The sequence below is a fragment of the Ornithorhynchus anatinus genome, chromosome 10 (genome assembly GCF_004115215.2).
Source record: "Ornithorhynchus anatinus isolate Pmale09 chromosome 10, mOrnAna1.pri.v4, whole genome shotgun sequence".
Taxonomy (NCBI): Eukaryota; Metazoa; Chordata; class Mammalia; order Monotremata; family Ornithorhynchidae; genus Ornithorhynchus; species Ornithorhynchus anatinus.
In genome coordinates, this window is record NC_041737.1 from 24873033 (window position 1) to 24883452 (window position 10420).

The following is a 10420-nucleotide window of genomic DNA, read 5'->3' on the forward strand; positions in this document are numbered from 1 at the left end:
ATTAGACTGTTTATTATGCTGAAGTTGGAAGAATCTCCAGCATCATGACCCCTCACTGCATTTTCAAGCATGCCATAAATTGTTCAGGGCTGACCTACCACTCAGGTGTGCTTTTCACTTACGGTAGGGGAGGGGTATTATACGACATTTTTAACTCTGTCTTGATGATCTTTACCAGTGAGGAAGAGTCAAAGAATCTAGTGAACTTGGTGAGTCAAATTTGTTTACCAGTTTTTGGAGCCCACATATTCCCCTGATGTAATGAAGGAGTGTTGAAAATTTTCTTTTTATCTGTTAATTTATTTTTAGTATTGCCACCCAGACAGACAGTTTCTTAATAGGATTGCCTGACCTATCTGGGAGAACAGGAGGGTGCCTCCTGCACAACCAAGATGATCCCTGAATCCCTGGGTTCAGAAGAAACGTTGTGGCATAGTGAATAGAGCGTGGGCCTGGGAGTCAGAAGGACCTGGGTTCTAATCCTGACTCTCACCTGTCTGTTGTGTGACCTTGGGCAAGTCACTTCATTCTCCATGCCTCAGTTAAATTAATCTGTAAAATGGAGATTAAGGTTGGGAGCCCAGTGTGGGACGGGAACTGTGTCCAACTCAGTTACTTTGCATCCATCCCAGTGCTTAGAATAATAATGATGGTATAAGCACTTACTATGTGTAAAGCACTGTTCTAAGCGCTGGGAGGGAACAAGGTGATCAGGTTGCCCCAAGTGGGGCTCACAGTCTTAATCCCCATTTTACAAATGAGGAAACTGAGGCTCAGAGAAGTTTAGTGACTTGCCCAAAGTAACACAGCTGACAAGCAGCAGAGCTGGGATTCAAACCCATGACCTCTGACTCCCAAGCCTCAGCTCTTTCCACTGAGCCACGCTGCTTCCCCAACAGTGAACAGTGCTTGGCATATAGTAAGCATTTAACAGATCCCATAAGAAAAATCCCTGCATCCCTGTAGTATCCTGTAGTGGTCTGTGAATGAGTGCCAGGAGTCATTGCAAGCTGAGAAACCAGGTTGAGACTGGGAACTTAGTTTTAGCAGTGTCAATAGTGATGGGGTGGCTCCTGTAGAGTCTGAGGTATGGGTGAGAACGAGAGTGTATGCACACCTCTTGGTGAGCTCGGGCCACCCCTGCATCATGGGCTGGGAGTATGAGAGGATGGTGTAGTAGCTAGACCTAGGTCCTGGAAGTCAGAGCAAGTCTAATCCTTGCTCTGTCACTTGTCTGCTGTGTGACATTGGGCAACTCACTTCACTTCTCTGGGCCTCAGTTGCCTCATCTGTAAAATAGAAACTGAGACTGTGAGCTCCATTTAGGACAGGGACTGTGTCCAACCCTACTTTCTTGTATTCACCCCAGCACTTAGAACAGTGCTTGGGACTTAGTAAGCACTTAACAAATACAATATATTATTATTATTACTATTGTCATTATGATTATATCTGCTAACGCTATTGAGGTGGTCTCTCCCTACTTTATACAGGCATTCTGCAATCAATCAGTGATTTTTGAGTGCTTATTGTAGGCAGAGCACTTACTAAGCACTGGGAGAGTCTAATTAAACTGAATTAGTAGAATCATTTCCTACCCACAAAGAGTTTACAGACTAGAGTGATACTAATAACTGACTGAAGAGACCTTGTACACAACTATAGAAGCTGAGCAGGAACAGATAATGACAGGGTGCCAAGATTTTTGCATCAGCAGGAAACTTTTGGAGAGGAACTGGGAAGGCTGGCTTTGTCAGCTAAGGTGAATAAATGTCCAAAGCTACAAGCAATCCATGCTTTCATTCAATCATATTTATTGAGTACTTTATGTGTGCAGAACACTGTACTAAGCACTTGGAAAGTATAATTCAGCAACAAATGGAGAAAATCCCTACCCAACAACGGGATCACAGTCTAGAAGGTGGGAGGCATTTAAACCAGTAATCAGGCATCAGTAGCATCAATATAAATAAATAGAATTATACATATGCACAGTTACATAAATAGAATTATAAATATGTACATATATGCATAAATGATGTGGGGGTAGGAAGGGTATGGCGAAGGGGGAGAATCGGGGCGATGGGGAGGGGAAGCAGAGGAATAGCGGGGCTTAGTCTGGGAAGGTCTTCTGGAGGAGGTGAGACTTTAGTAGAGCTTTGAAGGGAAAGTGTTTGGCACAGTGGGATTGAAAGAGCAGAAGCGGCATGGCCTAGTGGAAAGAGCACAGGCCTGGGAATCAGAGGACTTGGGTCTAATCCTGACTCCGCCACGTGTCTGCTGTGTGAACTTGAACTTAACTTGAACTTCTTGAACTTAAGAAGCACTTAACCTCTCTGTGCCTCAGTTACCTAATCTGTAAAATGGGAGTAAGAATGAGCCCCACTTAGAACATGAACTGTAGCCAGCCTGTTTCACTTTTATCATCCCCAGCCTACACATAATAAGCACTTAACAAATAATAGTAATAAAAAGAGAAACTTGGGAATGTGAGTTGTAGTTCTAAGTGATTATTTTATGCTCTTCCCCACTGGGCATACTAGTGGTTATCACTATCATTAACATGTCAAGCCTATTATATTTTACAAGATAGCTTATTCATGTGTGCTATTCCTTTGTTTTCTAATTAAAGAATTTAGATATTTAACTTCACTTCAGATTCACAGTAACATAACATTTTGGCTGGATGTCCAGCCACTTTCTGCTGTTAGTGAGAGTGTTGTGGAACATTAAAACAAAGTAAAAATTTGGTCATGAAACAGATGAAATACATTGAGGCATTCTTATCTGGGTTTATTTATTCTGGCTGGCATTTTGCCAAATTAACATGTAATTCTAAGTAACCACAGCTGCCAATGCAATGTAATTTGAAGTGACAGCACATCAGGTTAAACTGCAGCTACAGCACTAGATATAGCAATTGGTATACTCTAGGCTAAGGCAGGTTAGTTCTTCACAACACTGATTTTCAGCATGAACAGAAGCTTTTCTAAAGCAAATCAAACCTGTAAGTTGAGGCATGTAGGAATTTGTTGAAGATAAAATATATTTCCATCAAAAGAGCCTATTCACTGTCATTAAGCCTAATTCTGCCCCCTGTGTAAAGGGAGAGTGGGCTGTTGGAGGAAGATTAATGTGGTCAATCAATCATACTTACTGAGTATTTAATGTGTACAAAGCCCTGTACTAATGTTTGGGAGAGTGCAATATAACAGACACATTCCTTGCCCTTAATGAGCTTATGGTCTAGCAGGGGAGGCATACAATGAAATAAATAAATTACCACTAGGTACATAAATTCTGGTGGGGGGTGAATAAACTAAGTCAGGGTGATGCAATAGGGAGCGAAAGAGAAGGAGATGATAGTTCAGTCAGGAAAAGCATCTCGGAGGAGCTCTGCTTTCAGTAAGGCTTCAAAAAGTTGAGAGAGTGATTGCCTGTAGAATATGAAGAGGAAGGGCATTACAGGCCAGAGGCAAGATTTGGGGAAGACATCAGCAGCGACAGTTGAGACTGAGGTGCGGTGAATAGGGTGGTATTAGAGGAGCGGTATGTGTGGACTGTGCTGTAGTAGGAGAATAGTGAAGAGAGGTAGAACACAAGCTGATTGAGGGTTATGATGAGATGTTTGTTTGTGGCATTTCTTGAGGAAGGGGAAATGTAGTGAAGGTCTTTGTAGAAAAAAGATCTGGCATCAGAGTGAAGTATGGACTGGAGTGGGGAGAGACAGGAGGCTGAGAGGTCGGCAGGAGGCTGATGCAGTAATCCAGGTGGGATAGGATGAGTGATTCTATTAATGTGGCAGTGTAGATGGAGAGGAAAGAGTGGAATTTAGTGATGTTGTGATCTGAAGCCATATCCTTTTACTGTTCGAAAATCGAGTCTGGGCGAAGCAATCATTTTCTTTCATTCAATTCTACTATTCAGTGTACTGGTCATCTTTTCTTTAGGAACTAAATACACTTTATATTGGGTATTGCATAGTTGGTCACTCTGTTCCTTGAGCTTAGAGCAATGAAATGTTAAGACTCTTTTCCTTGTTTGAGAGGGATTATGTTTGAAACCTTCAGATTGTGGGGCTCAAAGTAGAGAAATATCCACTGCTTAAATACCTGAGGAAAAAGCCGCTCAGTTTAAATTATGCAAGTTCTCCTTTTAGTAGGGTTTGACATTTCTGTATAGATGTATACTTTTTATTGATTTTTCGTCCTTTAAAGCATAGCCTTCAAAGCAGCTGTTAAATGTCATGTTATTAAATTGCACATTGCCAAGTGCTAGCAAACAGATTTATATCTTCGAAAATCCAGCTCAAGGGAGATAAAGATCTTGAGCTCAGGAACCAATGAAGGGATTTAGCCTTAATCAGTGTGATTATTAAAATTGTACCCAAAATTTTAGACATATAAGCTGGCGTAACTATGGACTGATGATCTAGCATAAAAGAGCAGATTCTCCAGTGTCGCTCAAGTGCAAAATAAATTTTCTGAAAATTATTGTGTTTGTGCCTGTAAATGTGATCCATTTGTGTTCATTATGGTAAAACAGTGCCTCGAGATGAAAAGAAAGTTCATTTTAAATATCTTTAGGTTTCTGAATTGTTTTTTAAAAGTAGCTCTTGATTTTTTTTTGTTTTGTTTTGTTTTAATATTAAGTCCAGGTATACTAATAAAGCAACTGGGCCTAAGGCATACACTTCATTGTTGATTCAAATGTATGTATTGAGTATTTACTGTGTGCAAAGCACTGGACTAAATAAACTCTTGGGAGCATACAACAATAAACTGACACATTCCCTACCCACAAAAGAGTTCTAGACGGGAATCCAGGAAAAATCCATTATCCAGCAAATTGTGTTTGAAGACCAACCAAATATACAGTGCATGAAGTGAAGTCATTCATTCATGTATTTATTGACCGCTTACTGTGTGCAGAGCACTGTATTAGGCAGTTGGAAAGTACAATTTGGCCTAAACTCTTGAATGTGTTTATTCTTACATTTTCCTTGGATTCCACTGAGACGTGTATGCTGTAATATGGAGTCCATGCTCTTTTTCTTATTCTTTTCCATTCTGATATTTTTTTCAGCTAGTTCTACCTGGATGAAAGGAAACAAGGGATTAGGTCTGTTTATCCCCTTTGTGTTGTATTCTAGAAGTTAATTCTTAGATACTCTGTGTCCATGTGTATACAACTGTCTCACATAAAATGCCATTTCATTAAAAAGTCTTATTGAAGGTACATCTCCACCAAGAGGACATCCCTGACCAAGCCCTCATTTCCTCTTCTCCAACTCCCTTCTGTGTCGATTTGATTTGCCTCCTTTATTCACCCCACCCCTCATCCCCACAGCACTGATATACGTATCGGTAATTTCTTTATTTGTTTTAATGTCTGTCTCCTCCTCTAGACTGTAAGCTCATTGTCGGCAGGGAATGTCTACCAATTCGTTACACTGTACTCACCCTAGTGCTTCATACAGTGCTTTGCGAACAGCAAGCACTCAAATATGATTGCTAGGAAGTACGCAGAGCCATAATTCACCTGCTTTCTTCTCCTGAAAAATGAGGATGAAATATTTGGTCTCCCTACTTCTTCTCTGAATCTAAAATTAACTCAAATGCAGCAAAATGGGAGCTGACGTTTCCCAAAGGGAAATCCATTAGCAATCCTTCTGAATCACTTACCATAGTATTACTTAAGTACTTTTTTCCTTTTTCTTCCTATCTGTAATACCATTTATGGCCTAACATCCCCACTACAGTGTACATACATTCCTTCCAGATTCTAAGCTTGTTTTGTACAGGGAATCTGTCTACCAATTCTGTTGCGGTACTCTACCAAGTTTTTAATGCAGTGTTCTGAACACAGTAAGTGCTCAATAAACAGCATTGATTGAGGACAGATCATAAACATTCTATTGTACTTTGCCAAGTGCTCAGTAGAGTGATCTTCACCCAGTGGTTACTCAATAAACATTGATAGATTGCTAAGGAGACAGTTAACTGACAGGATTATTTGGAGCAAAAGCAATTTGAAGTGGGGTTAAGGAGTTGCAGAAGTAGTTTAGTTTAGTTGTAGAAACACAGCCATTTTAAATTGGATGGGGCTGAGTATTCCTAGGGAAAGGATTCAGGGGAAAACTTATTTACTTCATTTTTTGATCGAGAAATCGAGGATGAGGGAGCAAACCTCCCTCTGCAAAGTCAACAGGGAGCCTTCCAGGAAAGGCTGTGAGCAGTCAGGGAAATTAGGGTAGACATCTTTCACCACTGTCAGGGAGTAGGAGTCATTCATTCCTGGAAAGGTTCTTGCCTTAAGAATAAACATTTTGAAATAGAACTTTGGTATTCTGTTGCTCACCCAGGGCTGTGGTTTGTGGGTAATTTCTAAGCTGAAACCAGAGATCTATCCACAACATGGATATATATTTTATGAAGCTAAACCACTTCACTTGATCTTTTGTTATCTTGTAGTTAATTAAAACTAGTTATGACCCACAAAATCTAGACTCAAGGAGCAAGGACAAAAGACCCATGATCATTTGGGACACACTACTATGAAACAGTGAGAATGAAGGAAAATCTTCTTTGAATTTCCATCATCCATTTCTGTAGGAACAAAACTGACTCTGGAACCCAATGCTCTAGGGTTCAAATATGAAAGTCTTGGGGTGCTATGGGGCAATTTAAATCCCATATGTGACAGGTTAGACTTGTATGATTCTTTGGAAATTTCCCATAACTGCTTTAGGACCCTGGGGACAGTTAACTGCAAACAAATAGGACAGTTGAATTGCAACTAGAACAAGATGATCCCATCATCTTCAGAAAGAGCATCAAAACCTGGGGACAGCTTCAGGTGGACATCCTTGCTGACAACTACCCACCATCAACACTAGATCAGGATCCGTGTAAGAGAGTGCTCACCAGAAACTTTGACTACCCCTGTCCCAGCATTCTAACATAGCCAAAGAAAAGCAGCATGACCTAGTGGAAAGACCATGGGCCTTGGGTCAGAGGACTTGGATTGTATTGCCAAATCTACCAATTACCTGCTTTGTGACCTCGAGCAAATCACTTCACTTCTCAGTGCCTCAGTTGCTTCATCTGTAAAATGGGGATTGAATACCTGTTCTCTTACTTGGACGTGAGTACCCTGTGGGACAGAGATTGTCTCTCACTTAATTGACTTGGATTAGACCCTTAATGGCTCAATACTCAGCCTTATTTGTAAAATGGAGATTGAACACCTGTTCTCTCTATCTTCTACCTTAAATTTCTACCACTCCAACAGCTGCACTTTCTTACAAGTGTCTTTAGGAATTCTAGTGGCTTGAGAAAAGGATGTAACAGAGCCCCCAAGATGACCTAGCCCCATATCTAGGCTTAGTACATTACTTGCACTTGAACACTTAATAAATACTATAATTTTCATTATGCCCTTCTACTTTAAGGAGTAGCAATATAATAGAAAGGTTTGCTTTGCTTTTATGAAAAGAAAAGTAATTAAACATTGAAATATGCATGCTCAACTGTTGCTATAGTGATGTCTAATACATCTGTTTATAGCAAAGGTAAAAATATAAAAGGAGGTTATTGACTCAGATATCTTAATGGGAAAAACTCAGCCATTCATTCAAACCTCCACCTGGAGAATAGGAAAGAGAAAGGTCAACAAACTTAGTTGTCAATGGGACCAAAAAAAATGAATTTCATGACAATAAGAATAATTCCTAGCTGAAAGTTTAACATGAATTATTCATTTAAGTATCCTGCTTTTGGTGAGTTTTCAGGAATATAAATTTTGTCATGTTACCTGGTATATGAATAACAGAGCAATATTGGATGCTGGAAGAGTACAAGAAGTGCAGTGACAGAGAACAATGAGAGCATTTTGGAGCATGAAAAGAAAGGAAAGTTTTTATTACTGAGCAGAAATCTATCCCCAGAGTTGGATGTAAAGCCATGCAGGGACTCTCAGTTACAGCACATTCAATGATAGTAGGCAGCTGAGATTAGCAAGAAATGACTCTCAAATGATGAAAGCAGCAATTTGAGAAGCCATAAATGATTTACATCTACCAGTAGAGAGAACTTTATTGAACATGTGAAACAATGGCATATGAAACTGAGGACAGTGGCATAGCCACAATATGGGGGGGGGGTGGGGGGGTTTGCCATTCTTTTTTTTTAACACTTTAAGGTGTGACAGCTGCCCAGTTGGCCTGGGAGGCCCATAAGGTGAGAAGAGGTCTCTTCAGCTGTTTGGTCCCTCATGTCATTTCTGCAAGAAACAGCTCTGTGGTCAACTGCTGCCCCTTCAGAAGCGGCATGCAGGCAAAAGCATGGCTGAGAAATCTAATCCCAAAATTCTGGAAGCAGTGTTATCATTTGGGCTGAGTCATTGGGACTGAGGAAGGAATTAGCCTGAAGCATGGCAATGAAATATACATTGCTCCATCAGTAATCAAGAAAAGAATTAGTTTAGCCTGTAGATACATTTTTTGTGACAGAAATAAGCAGGACATCAGTGAACCTTCACCTTATAAGAATCTAAGGAACGATCCAATGTATTCCTCTTTTTATGAATGCTTATGCCATAAGAGACGTCAGAGCAGTGATTCATAGTCGTTCTGGACTGTTGTCCTGGCTACACTTCTCTTTGCAGAACATGAGTTTAAAATTATGCATTGAGATAAAAGAAGGAATCACAAAATGTACATCAGGATGTTGTTAAAAGTATGATGGTCCCCATTGTTGACAACACTTCTGAAGAGAAATATCTTAAAGAATGAATAGCTCACACATTGAATATGTCAGGATTCCTGTGAGACATTAATCAAGCATCATGGAATATGTTTATGGGGAGAAACCTGGGACTATGACTATGGGTTCAATATCTTGGTACAGATGAAGAAGGTGGGAATGGACTCTTCACAGCACCTGGCTGGTGAAAATGAAATTGTATAACCACTGCAATATTTGCTTGTAGCTAATGAGCCTGGCATTACATTTCCAGGCTGTATTGTATTCTGCTGTATTGTATTCTCCCAAGCTTTTCCTGCAGTATTCTGCATACGATAAGCACTCAAATACCTATGATTATGATATTTCAGTGTAAATTTCTCTTAAACTCAATCTTCAGGCAGGTTTACTATTTAAATGTCAATCTTAAATTACCAGGAATTGCTCTTTGAAGGCAGGAATGAAGATTTAGAATACTCACATTCTTATTAACCTTCTGAGACTGTATCCAGGAATTTTATTATTTTTATTTTTTCTACTGATAGTGAAATTTGTAAAGTCTATCAGAGGAAGTGATCAGAGTAGACTTATAAGTAGTAGTATATCTGAATTTAGAAAATTATCCACTTTCACTGCTTGATTCTTAACCTGTTTAAATCAGACCTAATGACGATTGAAACAATTTCAATCTGTTTTAACATCATTAACAATATTGAATTTTTGAACTAGTTTATATTAGGATTTATTTTTTTCTAATTAGTTATTAAGCACTTACTATGTCCTGGGGTGACAAATAGAAAAACACTATAATCTAAGTGGAGTTAAGCAGGTATGTGAACAATAACAAAACAATAATTATAAAATCAACAATCCAAGCTAACAGTACTAACATATTAGTAGCCAAGCCCCACTATTAGAAGAGTAAGTCTTCAGGTTCCTCACTGCTTAAGGTAACAGTACTTGCTTAAAAACCACTACAGTGTCCTAATGTTAAGAGCTCTGAAGACAGGCTTTCCAACTGTTTACCTTGTAGATGGCATCAAAATTTATACAAACATCAGGAGTTTTTGTGGAACCTGGAACTCACAACCTTATAAGGGTGTTGGTTGGGCATAAGGATTTCTGCTTATGACCATCTCCAGCTCCCCTGAGAAGTGGAGTTTGCATTCTTCATTAGGATGACAATGGGCAATGAGTCTGGTCTATATCAAGGTGCTGCCTAAGCTCCAGATGCCCTGGTTTTACTGGGGACTTTGAGCCATGAGGATTTCCACTTGTGCCTACCTCTCACTCCTGAAGGTAATGCAATTTATCGTGGGGCTTAAAAATGTAGGTTGCAATTTCTGTATCTATTTCACTTGGGTTTATAATTTGGGGAGGTTTTTTTTTTGCTTACTGATAAATTTGTTTTGTCCTGTATTGATAAAATGACTGGCAGTTGAATCAGTCACTGGTATTTATTGAGTATCTGTTATGTGAAAAGACCTGTACTAAGCTTTAGGAAAGAACCCAGTTTCAGTCATGAGGAGCTTACAATCTAATGGAGCGTACAAAGGACAAAAATGACTTACTATTTACTTGCTATTATTATTAGTTACTATTATTATTATCTACTGAAAAAGAGTAGAGCAGAAGGAAAGACAAGGCTAAATTTAGTAATATCAAAAGTACAAAAG

At 39.4% G+C, this 10420-nt stretch overlaps 1 pseudogene; it reads left to right on the forward strand.

Moving 5' to 3' along the window:
- Positions 1-7749: 7749 nt before the first annotated feature.
- On the forward strand, positions 7750-8969 carry LOC114814688 (annotated as a pseudogene).
- The last annotated feature ends 1451 nt before the right edge of the window (positions 8970-10420 follow it).